This window comes from Bombina bombina, chromosome 6 (assembly GCF_027579735.1).
Source record: "Bombina bombina isolate aBomBom1 chromosome 6, aBomBom1.pri, whole genome shotgun sequence".
Classification (NCBI taxonomy): Eukaryota; Metazoa; Chordata; class Amphibia; order Anura; family Bombinatoridae; genus Bombina; species Bombina bombina.
The window spans coordinates 665,056,348-665,078,333 of NC_069504.1; positions in this window are offsets into that span (position 1 = coordinate 665,056,348).

The following is a 21,986-nucleotide window of genomic DNA, read 5'->3' on the forward strand; positions in this document are numbered from 1 at the left end:
TCTATTTACAAAAGATAGCATTATTTCCTATGTTTTCTGCTACTTCCTCAGCTAAGAAGCATTGTACTGGAAGATCATGCTTAGTACCTCATAGAAGAGAGGACCTATTGGCATATATCCCTGCAAAAGCTGCTTGTTATACTAAACTTGCAATAGAAATGTTTATTATGGAGAAGGGTTTGCCATCCCAAACCTTCTAATTACAAACAATGTTTTCTTCCCCTTAGTCCTAATATATGTAGTTGCTGAACCAGCAATGTATATTGCAATGCATTTTGTAGTACTTATTCCCTGCAGGAGCATTCCATTGACGTCTGTATTTTATATACTAAACGTGGCTTTAGAGCAGCCTTAAAAGTTATTCCTTTTAAACACTGGTGGCTTTTTACTGTAATACATGATAGCACCAAAACATTTAACACTATCTCCTGCTTGTCCCTTTCTGCAAGCTTATACTTGTTGGATGTCCACTGCTCTCTGATTGTCTCTATAGGAAAATCCATAGAGATTTCTACACTCTATGCTTTACATTTAGACAGCTTCCCCTGTAAGTTTCACAGTAATTGTTGTTATAATAAAGGCAAATCTAACAAAGTACTACTAGTAACCTGTTTATAATACTATCAAATATTCAATCAGTCTACTTCAATTTAAATATTAAAACAGCTCCATCTTGTGGCCAAATATCATAAATCACCCTCCCATGATTTTAAAGACCAATCTTTGAATTTAAATGTATTGCATTACAGATTATTTAGAAGTCTCCATAATTACTATCCCAAAACTGATTAAGGACCCCTCAATGTGCAATAACTTCAGACCTATCTTGCTGATCAATATCAACATGAAAATGTACACAAAACTTCTGGCCATGATATTAGCTCCTTTATTACTACTGATCTTGCACCCTGATCAAGCAAGATTTACCTTATACAGACAAGGCCCTGACAACACCAGGAGACTCTTAAATATTCTTGAAGCCCCCAAATTGAAAAGACCCTTCTTATTGGTCATTTTAGAGGCCAGGAAGGGCCTCCATTACATATGCAGCGTCGCCCACAAAATCCTCCGCCACCAGATTATAGGCGCGTATATTTCACCCATCGGACGTATTTTTATCAACCATAGACTAACATAGAAGAGACGCGCAATTTGGTATCCAATATACAGCGTAAGGACTTAAGCGCGCAGAATTCAGAGAATCTACTCCATTCTTATCTCGCCACAAATTGCAGGCGCAGGAACCCTTGCACTGACTAAAAAAGCAACGTAACTCCCTGAGGGACCCCACTGCTCCTCCTGTCCTCTCCAATACTCCTCTCCCTGCCATCCTCACACTAAATCACACTATACACACTCACACTCACTCCCAGTTCAATCACACACAATCACAACCAAACACTCAGCCTATCACACTGTAAAATTAAAATAAAATGTGTGGTGTATTTTGTATATGTATGTATGCAAAATGTGTGCAATATGTAAAAATATGTGTAAGTGTACAAGCTTAATCAAACAACAATGCAACCTAACTAACTCCTCTGTTTGCGCCTCTCTCTCTACTCTGACTAATCCTCCACTCCAGTGTAGTGTGCTGTAGCTCAAAGAACAATCACATTTATATTTTAAATCGCGGTTCATTTTTACGAGTGTTAGCCTAATTTGCATAAAACTACTCTTTATTGACACTTTCTGTGGAGAAAATACTGGCGTAAGTTACTTGCAACGACTAAAATGTGTATTTGCGCACATTTTAGTAGATCACCAGTTTGTCCTACTTACGCCAGTTTAGCATCTAACGGCGCAGTATATGTAATACCCCGATGTGCAAGGTGAAATTACGGGCGGCGCGGGTTCCCACGCTTGCGCCGAAACCTGCGCTGTATATTTGATCGCGCCCAAGGTGTTTAATTACATGCAGTGGAACTTCACGTGGGAAGTAGTGAGGGTCTTTCATATCCCAACACTTGGGGCTAATATATAAGTTTGCATCAATTAAAAATTAAATTGAATTGTTTTCCTTAAATTGAAATGCTTTTGCCTATAGTTTAGTAAATATATTACACTTCTGTCAGTTAAATAAGTGAAATTGTGAACTTTGAGCAAACTTCACTTGCATAAAGCTGGCAAGAAAAAATAGTGAGACCAGCTTGTTTAACACCTTCAAGACAGGGCCAAGTGTTGAAGATCGGAACAAAGTTTGATGCAAATAGGAAATCAAGTGATCACGTATCTTTAATGCTGGGATTGGATTACAGGGAACTGCCTAAGAAAAATTGAATGTAATAGCACTTAAAGAACCCAAAGTAATGTAAAATAAAAAACACAAAGTGTAAGAGTAACAAAACTCTCTTGTCATGCAGTGCTATATTGCACTGGGCTTGTCTCTCCTTAACATATAGAACTAAGAGAGATCTCGCAGTGCTAGAGAGTTCCTCCTTTTTTCTTTGATCATTCAGTGAGTTCAGCCCATATGAAGTTTGCACTACAATTTCTCTCCAAGCAGGAAAATCTTTGATCATCAGGCCCTGAGTCTGACTGGTGGTTATTTCTGTTTCCAGTTCCTTATCTTTCCTGACCACGGACGCTCAGAGTTAAGTTTCATCATTGGTGATGTCACCAGATGGGGGGCACACACGCAGCTAAACATATTTGCACCACATTTCCCACCAAACCATATGCAGCTGTATATTTTGTCTAAAGACAAATTTGGCCTCTTAGAAACTAATTATAATGAGAAATTGTCTATGGCTTCTGGCTTTGTCTGTGCGGAATTTCCCAAAAAATACTTAAAAGTTGGGCGGCGAAATTTCACAATCATAATGCATTCATAAATTAAGTACAATTACTTCAGTTGAAATGTAAACACTGTACTAAAACATTTCTTATACTAGTACAACCTGTTCAGTGTCAGCAAGACAACATTCTTTGATAATGAGAATGCAGCACATGACATTTCTAAAGCTCTACCTTGGCACTGAGCCTTAGATGACATTGAATTTTTTTTTTTCAGATTTGGCAGGAATTAAAATATTGATGTTTGTGTGCCATAAAATTATATATCATATTTTACATATAGGTTATATTTGGAAATTGGCTTTGTTTCACTTTTTGTCTGGGTGAATAAATCGTGTTTTAATATTTAATGAAGGGATATTTTCTGATATTAGCTGTTAAATTTACCAAGTGGCAAAATATTCTGAAATTGGGAGATTTTCAGTTTCTGTTAGAAATGGAAATGCAGAACACTGTTGTATTCCACACAGCCATTGGCTGCACACTCTAGGGACCTATTTATAACTGTCCCTAATTGGCCACAGCAGAGAAGGTAACCTAAGTTACAACATGGCAGCTCCCACTGTTTTATAGACACATAGCGGTAGATTTAATAAGCAGTGGATGCTGCTATCTACGCCCGTAGTTTCCGGCTTCCTGGAAACAGAAGTTAAGAAGCAGCAGTTGTAAGAAATGATCTGGATGATTGACACCCCCTGCTAGCAGCCGATTGGCTGTGAATGTGCAGGGGCGGCATTGTACAAGCATTTAACTAGAAATGCTTGTGCAATGTTAAATGCCGACAGCATATGCTGTCTGCATTTACCGATGCTGAATGGATATGATTCGCTATAGCGAATCATGTCCGCCCGGCATTTAATAAATTGACCCCTAAAACTTTACACTTGTTTTGTCAGTATTTAGCAGCTAATGAGACTTAAAAAAAATCTATATGTTATTCTCAGACAAATCTTTTCTTCAAATGCATCATTCTATCAAGCATTTATTTAGTGTTTAATGCCCCTTTAACAAGACATTAAACAAACCTCTATACTTTGAAATCCAATCATTATATACTGTCAAAATAAAAAATGATCATAATTAAAAACAGGTAAAATAAGAAAAATAAGAAAAAGGTCTTGATATATTTATACGATACTGTAGTGTGCAATAGTATTATGTCCAAAATTAAAAAAAAGTACTTTAATTAAAAATACTTTATTGCTAAAATATGTTAACCATCATCTGAGCCTTTAGTGAGTCATAATATTTTTGATCGTGGTGATTTTATGTGTTTATATTTGTTAGAAAAATGGCGTAATAGACTTGCTAGACACAGGGTTGACATAAACCTTTTCGTAAAAAGAGCAATATCTGCGAAGCGCAATAAAGCAAAACACAATAAAGTGAAGTGCAATAAAATGAGGTATGCCTGTATATATAATGACCGTAATAGGTAGAATGAGACTAATATACTACAGAAAGTTTTTCTCTGTGAAAAGCATTGCTAGGCTAAAAGGAAGCTGCACTTAGGTGGTAAATCGCCATAGAACAGGCTAACAATGTTATAGAGCTGGTTGTTCATTCCTGTGAGTGCGCTTATTTGTGTGTGTGTGTGTGTATATATATATATATATACGCAAGAACAAAAGACTTGCACTCACTGGACTTTTTGTATAATATTTACTTAACAAATGTGACGTTTCGAGGAAAATGTATCCCCTTCTTCAGACCTGAAGAAGGGGATACATTTTCCTCGAAACATCACATTTGTTAAGTAAATATTATACAAAAAGTCCAGTGAGTGGAAGTCTTTTGTTCCTGCATATCAATTTCTACTAGCACTCTGGCAGTTGTGTAAAAGTGAGAGTGCACATCTTTGCTACAAGTATACATACTTACTGTTGACGTTGTAGCACTCTACTCTTCCATCCCACACACCATGGGCCAGCTAGCCATAAAATTCTTCCTTCAACAAAGGTCTAATTACACTGAGGAATTTATAGCGTTTATCCTAGAAATTTTGCAATATCTGTTAACACACAATTACTTCAAATTTGAAGATCTGTTTTATCTACAGTTACAAGGCACTGCGATGGGGGCGAAATTCGCGCCCTCATATGCCAACCTGGTAATGGGATAGTTTGAGCTTCACATGATATATGGAGATGCCAACCCATATATTCAATACATAAAGAGTTATCATCGCTACATTGATGACTTACTCTTGGTTTGGAAGGGCAGTACTACCACTATTAAGAATTTTATTGAATTCTTAAATAGAAATGAGTGGAATCTACAATTCACATTTGAAACCAATCAAACGAAAATTAATTTCCTTGATGTTGAACTTAGTGTTGTCACCGAAACAAATAAAGTTAAATCACAGATATATAGAAAACCAATATCTGGAAATACTCTATTGCATGGTAAGAGCAATCACCCTCCCAAAGTTCCTTACGCAATCGCCAAAGGACAATTTATCAGAATAAAATGGAACTGTTCAGAAAAATCTGATTATGCTATTCAAAGCAAAGATCTCACTGAAAGACTCTCACAAAGAGGCTATAGAAATACAACCATTACAAAGGCAAAATCAGAGGTTGAATCTATAGATAGAAGCATTTTGCTCATGGACAAAATAAAATCAAAAAAGGAGTCTGCTGACCAAGTGACGTTTGTCACACAGTACTCCTCGGATTACAAAGAAATCTGTAAAATCATACGTAGACACATGCCCATGCTTCAAGCCGTCGAAGGCTTCGTAACAACTCTAGAGAAAGGGTGTAAATTTGCCTATAGGAAAGGTGTCACTATAGGCAATCAAATTTCGCCCAGTGTACTGCCCACAAAACCATCCAGTTCCAACTCCTGGTTGAATTCTAAGGGGATGTATAAATGTGGGTACAGCGCTTGCATTCCATGTAGCTTTATACACAAAGCTACAGCTTTATATACATCTGCTGTTACCAACAAAACATACAAGATCAGCGGATGTTTAAACTGCAGGTCCAAAAATGTAGTATATTTGATCTGGTGCACATGCATAAATAAGCAATATGTAGGTTGCACTACAAGAGAGGTTAGAGAACGCATTAGGCAACATCTATCAGATATAAAACGGTCAGATCCATGTTCAGACATGGCCAAACATTTCATTCAAAGACACAACAGTAGTAACACTACTTTCAAATGGAAAGTCATTGAGCAAGTCAAAGCAGCCCCTAGAGGTGGCGATACTAACAAGGTTTTGTTAAAACAAGAGGCCTTTTGGATTTTTACATTAGAAACACGCATTCCAAAAGGTTATAACTCTGTTCATGATGTTATAAACTTTTGGGAATAATACATATATCTTTCATTAACTTTTATGCCATCTCATTATAAATTACTCATTTATTCCTAGTTTTACTTATGCACATACATATATACACAACAACTAGAATTAGGAACCATTAAAAGGGTTTTTGTATGCATGTATGTAATTTGTGTACTGGAGCGTTGTAATACTCCATTGTTTGAGACCACGCTTTTTAATTAGATAAACATAACTTTGTACACATATGCATACATGCATATTTACACTTATTTCTTACATCTAATAATGGTTAGTCATTGCTGTTTATTTGCTAATGGGGGGGTTTTCCATCTATTTTATATATTCTTATTTTTCTTAGCAATAGTTGCCCACTTGTTTATATACAAGGCAGTTCTAATAGATGTTTATAAACTGTCTATACATTAGCCTGCTACCGTTATTATGTTAGCTAATGAAACATCATTTCTACTACTTTGCCTATATATATTAAGATGGACATTACATCTTGACAATTTCTCTTTAATAGGCCAATACATTCCAGTTTTGAACATGTATTATTATTATCTCCTTTTTGGTTCCTTTTCTATGTACATTCAGCTGTTTGCATTTAATTTAATTTAATCTCTTCCTCTCTTTTTAGGAAGCCATAAATTCAATTATAATAATAATTGTATACTAAAGGTATAGAAAAATTTGCAAATAGGTATTTAATCTAATTTAATTTAATTTATATTTTTGTGTTTAAATTGGTGTTCCAATTTCTATTTACTATTTAATCTGTTTATGTGCCAGAAATAAGTTACTATATATCTAGGATTAATTAATTAATTAATTTGTTTCAGTTTGTGCCCCCTACATTTATGTATAGTATCACAGTTGTTACTGATTGATTACTATTTCTTAAGCAACCAATTGGGTTTAAGTACTGCTTTTAAATGTTGGTGGTTTTCTGTATAGAATCACTGTCTAAGATTAAGGCCATTGGCCGAAACATGTCAGACCTTTCTATTGAATCCTGTTAATGCTTTTAAGATTTGACCATTAAAATTTGGAACTTTTAATTTTATGACGTTTGGCTACTCGCTCCTTTATATATATATATATATATATATATATATATATATATATATATATATATATATATATATATATATATATATATATACAAAATAGAAATGGCTGCAGCACTCCAAGTTGTTTCTTTATAACATTTTTATTACAAGCAGTGAAATACAGGCGACGTTTCGGGCCTCTGCCCTTTCTCAAGCCATATATATATAAAAACATATACAGGGCATTTTTGTGGGGGTACTCACCGGTACTGAGTACCACCACATCTGCCATCTCATAACAGGTAATATTTGTAATCGAGAGTGCTGCTAAATAAATTAACCATTGTAAATAACTCTGTCCCTTTGCGTTCTCATAAAAAACACAGTGTGTGTGTGTGTGTGTGTGCGTGTGTGTATATATATATATATATATATATTTATATATTTATCTTGGCGTTAAGCCAAGGATGTCAAGAGAATGAAGCAAATTAGATAATAGAAGTAAATTGGAAAGTTATTTAAATTGTATGCTCTTTCTAAATCATGAAAGAGCAAAATTGAGTTTCATGTTCCTTTAAATGTATCCTGTTTAATTAATGTAACAGCACTTGTTCAATTTGAGTGATCTTCTACTCTCTGATACCACCTCAACAGAAGAGCAAAGACTGTTGGGGCGTGATCCGATATGCAGCGTAGTTTGCGGCGCAAGCAAGGGAACCCCCGCCGCCCGCAGTTTCAGCTCGCAACTCGAGCTATCCTATATACGGCGCCGTCAGAGGCTAAAGTGCCGTAAGTCTGATAAACCAGCGATGTCCAGAAATCTGCGTAAGTACAAATTTCTGGAGTCGCCAGTGACTTACGGCACTTTAGAAACTTCCGGCGCCTACAAAACCTGACTAAAGTTATTAAATCACCCACACTGTCTAACACGCCTCCCAAACATAGCCCGACACGTCTAACCCTCTATCCGCTATCCCCCCTCACTATCCTAACAATAAAAAATGTATTAACCCCTAAACCGCCGCTCCCGGACCCCGCCACCACCTAATAAAGTTATTAACCCCTAAACCGCTGCTCCCGGACCCCGCCGCTATTAAATCTATAACCCCCTAATGTGAGCCCCTACCCTGCCGCCATCTACCTTACCTACCCCCTAAAGTGAGCCCCTACCCCGCCGCCATCTATTTTAAAATTATTAACCCCTAATCTAATCCCCCTACCCCGCCGCCAGCTATATTAAATTAATTAACCCCTAATCTAATCCCCCTACCCCGCCGCCAGCTATATTAAATTATTTAACCTCTAATCTAATCCCCCTACCCCGCCGCCACCTATATTAAATTATTTAACCCCTAAAATACTAAACTATCCCTACCACTAAACCTAAGTCTAACCCTACAAATAGCCCTGAAAAGGGCTTTTTGCGTGACATTACCCCAAAGTAAACTGCTCTATTGCCAGCCCTTAAAAGGGCTTTTTGCGGGGCATGCCCCAAAGAATTCAGCTCTTTTACCAGCCCTTAAAAGGGCTTTTGGCGGGGCTTTGTCACAAAGTAAATAGCTCTTTTGCATCTAATCTAAATCCCCCTACACCACCGCCACCTATAATAAATGTATTAACCCCTAATCTAATCCCCCTATACCGCCGCCAGCTATATTAAATACATTAACCCCTAATCTAATCCCCCTACACCGCCGCCAGCTATATTAACTATATTAACCCTAATTATATTAGGGTTAATATAGTTATTATATTATATATATATTAAGTATAATAACCCTATCTAACTCTAACATCCCTAACTAAACTCTTATTAAAATAAATCTAATATTAATATTATTAATTAAAATATTCCTATTTAAATCTAAATACTTACCTATAAAATAAACCCTAAGATAGCTACAATATAATTAATAATTACATTGTAGCTATTTTAGGGTTTATATTTATTTTACAGGTAACTTGGTATTTATTTTAACTAGGTACAATAGCTATTAAATAGTTAATAACTATTTAATAGCTACCTAGTTAAAATAATTAACAATTTACCTGTAAAATAAATCCTAACCTAAGTTACAAATACACCTACACTATCAATAAATTAAATAAACTACAAATATCTAACTAAAATACAATTCAATAAACTAAACTAAATTACAAAAAAAAACAAACACTAAATTACAAAAAATAAAAAAAAGATTACAAGATTTTTAAGCTAATTACACATATTCTAAGCCCCCTAATAAAATAATAAAGCCCCCCAAAATAAAAAAAATTCCCTGCCCTATTCTAAATTAAAAAAGTTAGCTCTTTTACCTTACCAGCCCTTAAAAGGGCCTTTTGCAGGGCATGCCCCAAAGAAAACTGCTCTTTTGCCTGAAAAAAAAACACACAATACCACCCCCCAACATTACAACCCACCACCCACATACCCCTAATCTAACCCAAACCCCACTTAAATAAACCTAACACTACCCCCCTGAAGATCTCCCTACCTTGTATTCACCCCGCCGGGCAGAACTCTTCATCCGATCCGGGCGATGTCTTCAAGCAAGCTGCTGTGAAGTCTTCTTCCATCCGGGTGATGTCTTCAAGCAAGCGGCAGAGAGTCTTCTTCCATCTGGCGATGTCTTCAAGCAAGCGGCAGAGAGTCTTCTTCCATCCGGTGATGTCTTCAAGCAAAGCGTCATCTTCAATCTTCTTTCTTCGCTCCTCCGCCGCGGAGCATCCATCCGGCACGAAACGACTTCCCGACGAATGAGGTTCCTTTAAATGACGTCATCCAAGATGGCGTCCGTCGAATTCCGATTGGCTGATAGGATTCTATCAGCCAATCGGAATTAAGGTAAAAAAATCTGATTGGTTGATTGAATCAGCCAATCAGATTCAAGTTCAATCCGATTGGCTGAACCAATTGGCTGAATAATAAGGGTTAATATAGTTAATATATATAATATAATAACTATATTAACCCTAATATAATTAGGGTTAATATAGTTAATATAGCTGGCGGCGGTGTAGGGGGATTAGATTAGGGGTTAATGTGTTTAATATAGGTGGCGGCGGTGTAGGGGGATTAGATTAGGGGTTAATACATTTATTATAGGTGGCGGCGGTGTAGGGGGATTTAGATTAGATGCAAAAGAGCTGTTTACTTTGTGACAAAGCCCCACCAAAAGCCCTTTTAAGGGCTGGTAAAAGAGCTGTTTTCTTTGGGGCATGCCCCACAAAAAGCCCTTTTAAGGGCTGGCAATAGAGCAGTTTACTTTGGGGTAATGTCACGCAAAAAGCCCTTTTCAGGGCTATTTGTAGGGTTAGACTTAGGTTTAGTGGTAGGAATAGTTTAGTAATTTAGGGGTTAAATAAATTAATATAGGTGGCGGCGGGGTAGGGGGATTAGATTAGGGGTTAATTAATTTAAAATAGCTGGCGGCGGTGTAGGGGGATTAAATTAGGGGTTAATTAATTTAATATAGCTGGCGGCGGTGTAGGGCGATTAAATTAGGGGTTAATAATTTTAAAATAGATGGCGGCGGTGTAAGGGGCTCACTTTAGGGGATAGTTTAATGTAGTTGCCGGCGGGGTAGGAGCTCACATTAGGGGGTTATACTTTTATTGTAGGTGGCGGCGGGGTCCAGGAGCGGCGGTTTAGGGGTTAATAACTTTATTAGGGATTGCGGGGGGGATCGCGGTTGACAGGTAGATAGGCATTGCGCATGCGTTAGGTGTTAGGTTTATTTTGTAGCTAGTTTAGGGAGTTACGGGGCTCCAATAGACAGCGTAAGGCTTACTACGGCTGCTTTTTGTGGCGAGGTGAAAATGGAGTAAGATTTCTCCATTTTCGCCACGTAAGTCCTTACACTGTATATTGGATACCAAACTGCGCTGGTTTGGTATACCTGCCTATGGCCCAAAAAACTACCGGCGACGGCAGAAATATACGGGCGTAACTTCTAGGTTACGCTGTATATAGGATACCAAACCAGCGCAAATTTCATATCTGCATATCGGATCGGGCCCTTGAACTGGAGAGCTCTCATTGAGGTCGGGGGGGGGGGGGGTGGAGTTCTTTATGATGAACAACTTGATCTGTATTTTTTGCGTGTTCTGCAATAAAAAAATATTTTCAACTAAATGTATCCTGTTTTTTTTAAACAATATGATTGCAGACTTCATAATCTTATGATTTGTATTAAGGGAAAAAATGTTTTAATCCTTTTTTAATGAAAAATAAAAGATGTAATGCCTAGCAGATTATCACCATTGCTACAATAGTTGCCATTTATAGTTAAATGGACATGATACCCAAAAAAATTTTTTTCAGGATTTAGAAGAAGCCTGCCATTTTAACCCTTTGAGTGCTAAGAGAATGAAGAACATTTGATAATAGGAGTAAATTAGAAATTTGTATAAAATGTCATGCTCTATCTGAATCACAAAAGAAAAATTTTGATTTAGTGTCCCTTTAAGTATAAAGTTGCGCGGTGAGCCCGATCGCCGGGGTAGGAGCGGGTGGAAGCCCCCAGATCTCCATCAAGGTGGGAGAGTTCTAGTGACGGCTCTGAGCCGTTGTTGGCACCAGAGTGGGAAACTCTGCGATGGCTCAGAGCCGTCGTTAGCACTCAAGGGGTTAAACAACATTCCAATGTACTTCTATGATCTAATTGACTTCCTTCTCATGATATCCTTTGTTGAAAATCATATCTAAATAGGCTCAGTAGCTGCTGATTGGTGGCTGCACATAGATGCCTTGTGAGTTTACCTCACCCATGTGTACTGCTATTTCTTCAACAAAGGATATCTGAAGAATGAAGCACATTAAATAATAGAAGAAAATTGTAAAGTTGTTTAAAATTGTATTATCTATCACCACATTCATATAGACAATATTTGGGCTTAATGTACCTTTAAGAGTGTTTTCAAATGCCTAGTTTCAAATATATGACTCTTATCTTTCTTGAAGGATCTTATTTATGGATTAATTTTTGGGAGAGGCAGTTACCACTCCATACTATTACTCTAATACTAGTGTGCAATTAATTAAGTATAATGGCAAGAGTTGTATATAACTATAAAAAATGTATTCTCTTTTTCAAATGAAGGCTTTTAATATGTTATATATATATATATTTGACATGGAAAGACGAACATTTAAAAATCACCATTGCCTTTTAAAAAAAATTAAAGGGCTGGAGTCAAGAAGTTTAAGAATTTGTTTAAATAAATATTTTGAATACAAAAAATCCTCTTTAAAATGAGTGGTCTAAAATATGTAAAGAATGAATTCAGCACTTAAAATATGTAAATGCAGTTGATGTTTTGGGTACACATCTCTTTTGCATAGCATATACACATATTTGTATATATTATACGTCTTTTGGCACCAAAACTAGTAAAAAAGGACAACAATGAAATAGCATAAAAAATCCTAGTGTCACTTAGTGTTTACTCTATACATAATACTCATAAATGTACCCAGACAGAATTTTGTATATACTATAAAGATAAGGATAAAGCTTATAAAATTTTAGATAACTCCAGTGCCCAATTTAGTCCACTAGGCCCCATAGGGGTAGATTTAATAAGCAGTGGATGTTGCCTTCTAACAAAACACAGAAAAAGTGGTGCTTACCCCCTGTGTATAAGAAGCGTAGCTTCAGCGTGTCTTCAGCGTGTGCACTCTGATGGACATGCCTACGGGTGCCTGCAGGAGCCAGAAAGGACGTCTCCGTCCAATGACGTCAATACCTCAAGGGAAAATTCAAAATACTCTGGCTAACTGTAGAACACATCCACGGACTCGATGAAGAGTAGAAACTCATATTTTATTTGCTGGGTAAAATAAATATCATACAGTGCACTAAAAACACTCAAAAGGGCAATAGATAAAACCATTCAGTGTCACTGCAGTGCACCAAGTGCGGTAGTCCAGCATGAAACGCGCCTGCCTTCAACTGCCTTTTTGACCATTCAGGTTTGACCCTGAATGGTTTTATCTATTGACCTTTTTGTATGTTTTTAGTGCACGGTATGATATTTATATTACTCAGCAAATAAAATATGAGTTTCTACTCTTCATCGAGTCCGTGGATGTGTTCTACAGTTAGCCGGAGTATTTTGAATTTTCCCTTGATGTTGCTTTCTACCCACAAAGTTTTCCGGCTCGCCGGAAACATAAGTTAAAAAGCAGCAGCCATAATATCGGGATGATTGACAACCCCTGCTAGGCGGCCGATTGGCAACGAATATGCAGGGGCTGGCATTGCACAAGCATTTCACAAGAAATGCTTGTGCAATGTTAAATGCCGACAGTTTATGCTTTTATGCATTTAGTGATGCAGGGCAGACATGATTCACTGCAGCGAATGTCTACCCGGCATTTGTTAAAATTACTCAATAGAATCCATATTATGAATTCAAATTATTTCCCTTAATTTCAAACAAAATTTCCTTTTTACTGTCCTGTGTAGGCATGCTTAAAGGGACAGTCTACTCCAAAATGTATATTGTTTAAAAAGATAGATAATCCCTTTATTACCCACTACCCAGTTTTGCACAGTCAACATGGTTATATTAATATACTTTTTACCTCTGTGATTACCTTGTATCTAAGCATCCTCTGACAGCCCCCTTATCCAATGGCAAATTAGATTATCAATGTAAATTGGAAAGTTGTTTAAAATTGCAGTCTGAATAATGAAAGTAAAATGTTGTGTTTCATGTCCCTTTAACCTTTGCCCTTTACAGTGATGTACGAATTTCAAATCCTTGATGAGTGAATAACAGTTTGAGTACCCTAGAAAAAGGTAGCAGCCAAAGTTCTTTAAAGTAACATTTTTAATTATTTTCTTTTTAACTGATTCCTAAAGGGACAGAGTAGTCAAAAGGACTTTCATGATTCAGATAGGGCATTCAACTTTAAACAAACTTTCGAATTTACTTTTATCATAAATGTACTTTGTTCTCTTAGTATTCTTTGTTGAAAGCTAAAACTAGGTAGGCTCATATTCTAATTTCTAAGTCTTTGAAGGCTGCCTCTTATCACAGTGCCTTTTGACAGTTTTTCACAGTTAGACACTGTTAGTTCATGTGTGTCATTTAGATAATGTGCTTACGCCCGTGGAGTTATTTATGAGTCGGCACTGATTGGCTAAAATGCAAGTTTGTCAAATAAACTGAGATAAGGGGCAGTCTGCAGAGGCTTAGATACAAGGTAATCACAGAGGCAAAAAATATATTAATATAACAGTGTTGGTTATGCAAACCTAGGTTTAGCTTTCAACAAAGAATATGAAGAGAATACCAAGAGAACAAAGCACATTTGATGATAAAATGGAAAGTTGTTTAAAATTGCATGCCCTATCTGAATATTTAAAGTTTAATTTTGACTTGACTGTCCCTTTAATCAACCCTAAACCTCCAGAATCCACCCATGATAATACCCCCTAAACTAATTAATACCACTAATTAATACCACTAATCTCTGATTACTTGGGCCTCTCCAAATACAAACATTTACAAGTGGAGCGGTAGTTTGCGCAAACTCGCAGTAACAAATAGACTTTGAGAAGTTGCAAACAATAGACTTCAATGGTGTCGAAAAAGTTGAAAAAACCTAACACCCACAAGTTGTGCAAACATGATTGTGGCTATTTATAAGCGCAACATTAGAAGATAATATTGCATATTTCATAATACGATGTTCTGCACATAGAATATATTCTATTTATTCTTAAAAAATATTTAAATATATATATGATGGATTTTTGCACAAATATATATACAGTATCTCACAAAAGTGAGTACACCCCTCACATTTATTTATTACATCTTTTCATGTGACAACACTGAAGAAATGACACTTTGCTACAATGTAAAGTAGTGAGTGTACAGCCTGTATAACAGTGTAAATTTGCTGTCTCCTCAAAATAACTCAACACACAGCCATTAATGTCTAAACCGTTGGCAACAAAAGTGAGTACACCCCTAAGTAATAATGTCCAAATTGGGCCCAATTAGCCATTTTCCCTCCCCGGTGTTATGTGACTCATTTGTGTTACAAGGTCTCAGGTGTGAATGGGAGCAGGTGTGTTAAATTTGGTGTTATTGCTCTCACACTCGCTGATATTGGTCACTGGAAGTTTAACATGGCACCTCATGGCAAAGAACTCTGAGGATCTGAAAAAAATAATTGTTGCTCTACATAAAGATGGCCTAGGCTATAAGAAGATTGCCAAGACCCTTGAAACAGAGCTGCAGCACGGTGGGCAAGATCATACAGGACAGGTTCCACTCAGAACAGGCCTTGCCATAGTTGACCAAAGAAGTTGAGTGCACGAGCTCAGCATCATAGCCAGAGGTTGTCTTTGGGAAATAGACATATGAGTGCTGCCAGCATTGAAGGGGTGGTGGTCAACCTGTCAGTGCTCAGACCATACATCGCACACTGCATCAAATTGGTCTGCATGGCTGTCATCTCAGAAGAAAGCCTTTTCTAAAGATGATGCACAAGAAAGCCCGCAAACAGTTTGCTGAAGACAAGCAGACTAAGGACATGGATTACCGGAACCATGTCCTGTGGTCCGATGATACCAAGATAAACTTATTTGGTTCAGATGGTGTCAAGCATGTCTGGCGGTAACCAGGTAAGGAGTAAAAAGACAAGTGTGTCTTGTCTACAGTCAACATAACAACAATAACTCCCAAAGAAGCAAACCCTTCTGTGGCAATGCAATTGTGTGTATACTTCAGTGCTGAGAAAATGAAAGTAGGTGTTTTACTTACCCCCATCTTCACGGCTATACTTCCCAAAGCGGTTACCTGATCGAGAGCCGCTGGTGGAGTGACTTGATTCCTAGGCGATAGCAGTGCCCTGCACCTAGCTTGACTGTAGACAAGGAAAGAAAAAGTTCTGGAGCCGCAGTTAAAATGTATCTTCAGCTTTATTCCATAAAACAAATAGGGTACAAAATGACAATAGACATTTAGTTTAGTTGATAGATCAGCTTACGTTTTTCAGCATATTAGCCATACTCATAGCTCTCCAAATCCCTTGTAACTAGTGGGCTTTTTAAAGGGTGTAAAAACATTTAATTGGCTAAAGGGCATTAGCAAATGTAACTCTTTCTTCACTGATTAACCTGTTATTTACTTAAGGTATACTTAGTTAACTGCCAATTAAGTAACCTGTTAAATTGTTCACTTACTTCTGTATAAGGTACTACTCTTGTACATTATATGAATGAAACTAATGCTAAATACTACATACAAAAAGGGGATGGATAATCAATATGTTAAGTAATTTAAATTAAATTAAATTCTATATCTCTATATTTATACATCCATAATCTGTAAAAGGTTATTGTATCATGTTGCAATACCTATTTCCTAGTTACAGAGGGAGGAGGGAGAGGAACAAGAGGGGGCCAGGCAGGACAACAGAACCGCCAATACACCAGGCGGGGCAGATACGGGAGCAAATATCAGTAACTAGTGATAACAATGTCATTAACTTATCTGACTATATATTAACTGACATGGAAATTAGAGTGCTAAATTTAGGCTTATGTTTGTACCGGCACATAAGTTTAATTTGTTTAATACCTTAATAGATGTCAATAAAATGATCAGAAGTTTAAAAGTAAATTATTTTTTTTTACGATAAGGATATGGAAGAATTTTTTTTTGCCAACTATAGCAGTGAAACCAGACAGACTGTCACAAATGAACTTACCTTTAAAGAAGGGTGTGATGTCTTGGATCTGGAAGCATTGCTACAGGAGGGTACAACGGATGAAACTACATCTGCTTATCTTACACCAAAATTTAAGGAAACATCAAGGTTTTACCCCATACAATATAGAGGCAATACATTAGAAATTTTTCAAGAAAGGATTGAAAGAGATCTAACGTTGCTAAACCAGGCCACCCCTAATAATCAGCATAATTTAGGTTTCAAAGAAAGAGAAGCTTTGAAGAAATTACGAACTAATGAGGATTTGGTCATTAGAAATGCGGATAAGGGGGGCTCGGTGGTGGTAATGTCCAGAACACAATTTGTAGCGGAGGCTGAAAGGAAGTTACAGGACTCAAGATTTTATCAGGCCTTGAGCAGGGACCCCACAAGCAGATATAAGAGAGAACTTACACAGGTCCTTGATGATGGCAGAGAATTGGGGATTCTGGATGAGTCTACCTGTGACTTCCTTCTGGTGGACAATCCAGTTTTACCTGTTATTAACCATCTACCGAAGGTCCACAAAACCCTGGAGGGAGTCACAGGTAGACCCATCGTGAGTGGCATAGGATCACTCTTAGAAAGGGTCTCCCAGTGGCTTGATGGTATATTGCAGCCCCTGGTAGGGAGACTCAACAGCTTTTTACCGGATACCACACATGTTTTGAAATTGATGGAGAGCCTAAATTTGGAGGAAACGGATATGTGGCTCACCATAGACGTTAAGTCACTGTATATCTCCAAACCGCGCGAGAAGGGTCTAATGGCCTTAGAATTTTTCCTACGAAGGGAGGCTGGCTTTACTGATGAGTTGGTGGAGTATGTGCTGAGGATAGCACAGTATCTATTGACACATAACTATTTTTTCTTTGAGTGGGTTTTCTATCTCCAGAGGTGCGGGACAGCTATGGGCGCTAAATTTCCTGGTGTGGAGGGGTACAGAAGAAAGTGCGAAAATGTTTGTGGAATGGTTAAACAATAATAACATTGGTTTAGAGTTCACTTTTGAACTCAACAGAAGGAAGATCAACTTTTTGGATCTCACCCTGAGAGGGATTCCCAATGTCGGTATTGAAACTGAAGTCTACAGAAAGCCAATAACTGGCAATACACTCCTCCACACCAGGAGCAGTCATCCTCAACAGGTGTTCAAGTCAGTTGCGAAGGGTCAGTTTACTAGACTCAAAAGGAATTGTAGCAACGTTGAACAATATGAAACACGTGCAGACCAATTGTCTGACCGCCTCAAGATGAGAGGGTACAAGTCACATGATATCATCAAAGCTAGAAAGGATTTAGTATCTACCAATAGAGAGAAATTGTTAAACAAGGCAGGACCTAAGACAGATAAAAATGGAGGAATTTTCTTTGTAACGGATTATAGTGTACAGTACCACAAAATTTGCCACTATTGGCGGTAGACAATGCTTTGGTAGAAACGGTAGACAAAGGATGCAAATGCTCCTTTAGAAGAGGAGTCTCTATGGGTAACATTTTGGCCCCGACTCAACTCAAAAGTATATGGAAGGATGAGTCTAGCTCTTGGCTTAGATTCAAGGGCGTATACAGATGTAGCAACATAACCTGTAAGGCGTGTGAACATCTATTGATGGGTGAAGGGTTTAAATGTAGTGTCACCAACAAAAGATACAGTCACAAAAAGTGCATGAATTGTAGAAACAAATTTACAGTATATTTAGCAGGCTGTACGGCCTGTGACCTACAGTATGTAGGGATGACGACGAGGGAGACAAGAGTACGCATTAGAGAACACCTCTCTGACATCAGGGCAGGCACTCTGACTACCCCACTCGTACAGCATTTCAAATTGGTCCATAATAAAGACTGTTCAGATTTTAAATGGACTATAATAGAAACTGTGGATGCTGGGCGAAGAGGTGGGGACAGAGAAGCAACACTTTCTGGAAGAAAAGTGTTTTGTATTTTCCAATTAAGGACTAGGTATCCTACTGGATTAAATTCAGCCTATGACCTTATAAATCACTGGCATTAGGGGTGAACTAGGCTAGAAATAGGGATATAAACAGGGAAGCATTATAGATCATAGTTGGCACACATTTTCACACAATTATTGAGCCATAGAATGACAAGAGTAGCATAAGGTTTTCTATTTTGAGTCTAATGTTTTTTGTATGTTTACAGGTAATGTACAAAGCAAATATGATTCTATATTATATAGCCTTTCTAAATTGGAAATAATTGAACTAGGAAATAGGTATTGCAACATGATACAACAGATTATGGATGTATAAATATAGAGATATAGAATTTAATTAAATTTAAATTACTTAACATATTGATTATCCATCCCCTTTTTGTATGAAGTATTTAGCATTAGTTTCATTCATATAATGTACAAGAGTAGTACCTTATACAGAAGTAAGTGAACAATTTAACAGGTTACTTAATTGGCAGTTAACTAAGTATACCTTAAGTAAATAACAGGTTAATCAGTGAAGAAAGAGTTACATTTGCTAATGCCCTTTAGCCAATTAAATGTTTTTACACCCTTTAAAAAGCCCACTAGTTACAAGGGATTTGGAGAGCTATGAGTATGGCTAATATGCTGAAAAACGTAAGCTGATCTATCAACTAAACTAAATGTCTATTGTCATTTTGTACCCTATTTGTTTTATGGAATAAAGCTGAAGATACATTTTAACTGCGGCTCCAGAACTTTTTCTTTCCTTGTCTACAGTCAAGCATGGTGGTGGGAGTGTCATGGTCTGGGCCTTCATGAGTGCTGCCAGCACTGGGGGGCTACAGTTCATTGAGGGAATTCCAACTACCCCAAACACACCTCCAAGATGACCACTGCCTTGCTAAAGAAGCTGAGGGTAAAGGTGATGGACTGGCCAAGCATGTCTCCAGACCTAAACCCTATTGAGCATCTGTGGGGCATCCTCAAATGGAAAGTGGGGGAGCGCAATGTCTCTAACATCTACCAGGTCCGTGATTTCATCATGGAGGAGTGGAAGAGGACTCCAGTGGCAACCTGTGAAGCTCTGGTGAACTCCATGCCCAAGAGGGTTAAGGCAGTGCTGGAAAATAATGGTGGCCACACAAAATATTGACACAGATATGGTTCAAGTAGAAAATGTCCCTTCAATCAGAGGAGAGGAATTGGCTCAGTGAACAGAAAATGCACACACTATTTAGTTGCTCATAGTGTGTCTTTAGAGCTTCCAGCTACACGTGTTTCACCCCACAGCTGATTGCTCTCAGGGCTTCATCAAGCATGATAAGTTGATGTCTGTATCATCCATTTGCCTTCATTTATACATGCCACGGTTGTATTAACTCTTACTTGCCCTAAGTGTAGTACCATAATATTAACTGTTTAAATACAAACACAATGTTCGATAATGGCAACCCTCAATTCAAATCGTAATTAGAGAATCTTAACATTATTTACAGTGACATTCTGCATATATACAGCACCAAAGTATTTGCAAGTCAAAAATTCTTATCAATACATTTGAGCCTACTTACTTTATGTATGCACTTATTACCTGCATCAAGTGTAAAGCTTATCATTTTAAAGCTAGCAGGTATATAACGGGAATCTTGGTATCATTAGACCAAAAAGGGAACATAAATAAGCTCTTCATTTAACCCTTCTGGTTGTAATGAATTCATATTATAGATCCATTTGCACTCTGATCTAAGGAGTAAGTTGAGAAGTCCCTCAACACTGCTGTCATGACATTCATAGAAGTGACGTGCCACACCACTATCTTTTATTTTTTCATTGAGTATGTCCTTTCTATGTTCTTTAATACCTTCCCTAAACTCACAATAGGTTTTTCCTACATAAAGGCGAGATCACGAACAAGCTGTCATATAGATCACCCATTCACTCCTACAGGTAATATGTCCTTTCACTCTGTGTTGTTTACCTGCTGAGTCTGAAGCAAATATATCTCTAAGAAGATGTTTGCACATTTTGCATCTACCACTCCTCTCTTGTTGTTTACCCAGCCATCCGCTTGTACCTTTATAATGGCTATGAACCAATTTGTCCTTTAGGGAGGGGGCTTATCTAGCAGTCATAAGTGGGTATGTTCCCACAATTTTTTGATGTTCATGATCAGCAGTGAGAATGTTCCAATGTTTTGTGAGTAGTGATCTCACCTCCTCCCACCTATTGTTATACGTGGTTATAAATCGAACCTCTGAGTTGATCTTTTTCTCTTTTTTCTGATAAAGCAACATTTGCCTGGGTGTGTCTCTCGCCCATTTATAGCCATGATTAATGACCTTCTGTGAATGCCCTTATGATTTAGATCATCTGAAAAACTCTTACAGCTTGTTTAAGACGAGCAATTCCTTTTTTGCCTTAGGAATTATCGGAACAGCATTAATTTGATGTCTTAGGTGATGACTGTTGGACTCTAGTGTATTTGCTGATATATCCTTACGATATGTTTCTTTACATAGGTTATCACCTTGTCTTATAATTTTTTAATCAAGAAAAGACAGAGTTATAAGCAGTGACGTGCAGTAATAGGAGGCAGGGGAGGCATTGCCTCCCCTGTCCAATCAGAGAAAAAAGACTCAGGAGGAGTGGACGGAGGAGCAGAGCCACGTGGGTGGAGTGACAGTGACAGTCAGTCTCTCAGTGTCTGACAGTGATGACCTCATCAGCTCAGGTTATTTTTCTATGCAAATTTATATTATGTTTATTGTTCATCTGTTTGAGTGGGAATCGTTTTATTTTAGTGAAGTTTTGCTAAGATTATTATGTGTAAATGGTTGTGTGATAAATTATTTGCTTCTCAATAATGCTCTGATCAATATGTTCCCCACACAGCATTTCCCACAGAGTTAGCAAAACTTTGTCGCCTGATAGTTACTGTATTGTACACCTAAAGTTCAAGCTCAATGACAAATTTGTATAGGCAAAAAGAATTCTGTGTGTGGAAGGATTGGGATGAATATAATAAATGAATTAGGAGAGAGATCATCAGAAAAGAAATTATATCTGTGTATTATTTGTATAGTACACTTAAAGCACAGTGCTATGATGTTATGCTGTTGTTTTACCTGTATTTACATAAAAATACAACAATATTCTTAACGT